Here is an 858-nt window from a genome sequence, read left to right as displayed (position 1 = left end):
CAACAGAGTGAGATTCTGTCTCCAAAAAAAAAGAAAAGAAAACATCTATGAAAGAACATTTCAAAACATATAGAAAGAGTGTTGAACAGAAATCAGTGTCCACTGATGAATAGAAACAGAAGGAAACATGCCTATTGTGATGAAGGGCTTCTACTCAAACCCCACTCGAAGCCTGGGAACACTCTATCTGCGCCCGCTCCAGTCTGGATCAAGGCAGGAGCCTCCGCTCACTCCTACCCAGCATCACACCGTAACCCCAGCCCGCACCATGAGCTCCCTTTCTCCCACACAAACGGGAAAAACAAACGAGAGGTACGCTAGAAAGAAAGGGACAGAATTCACTTAGAGACTGTGGCACTCTATAAAGATACGAGAAATCTTCAGATACACTAGAATGGAGAGAGTCAAGTAGGTCACCAAACATAAAGTCAATATATAAACATCCAATATTTCCATATATCAGTGGCAATCTTTTTTTGGGGGGGGCGGGGCGTGCGGCGGACGGAGTCTCGCTCTGTCGCCAAGGCTGGAGTACAGTGGCATGATCTCAGCTCACTGAAACCTCTGCCTCCCATGTAAAACTATTAATATTCACAGCAGATCCATGAACCAGACTAAAATGAGTTCACATTATCTTCAAGTTGGTTTTTTCCCCCAAAATAAGTCACGAAAATTCTTGACTATCAGAACTTTAAGGTTTCAGAATTGCAGATAAAGGACTGTGAACTTGCACTTAATGATTTTTTGAATTAGATTTAAAAAAAAAAATTTTTTTAAAGGATTTTTTGAATTAGATTTTTTTAAAAAAGAAATCTAATTCCATTTAAGCACTTTAAAAGCTCCTTTACAGAGAATATT

This window comes from Colobus angolensis, unplaced genomic scaffold, assembly GCF_000951035.1.
Source record: "Colobus angolensis palliatus isolate OR3802 unplaced genomic scaffold, Cang.pa_1.0 Scaffold199, whole genome shotgun sequence".
NCBI classification, from domain to species: Eukaryota; Metazoa; Chordata; class Mammalia; order Primates; family Cercopithecidae; genus Colobus; species Colobus angolensis.
The sequence above is the reverse complement of the archived record's forward strand: the minus strand, read 5'-3'. Positions refer to the sequence as shown.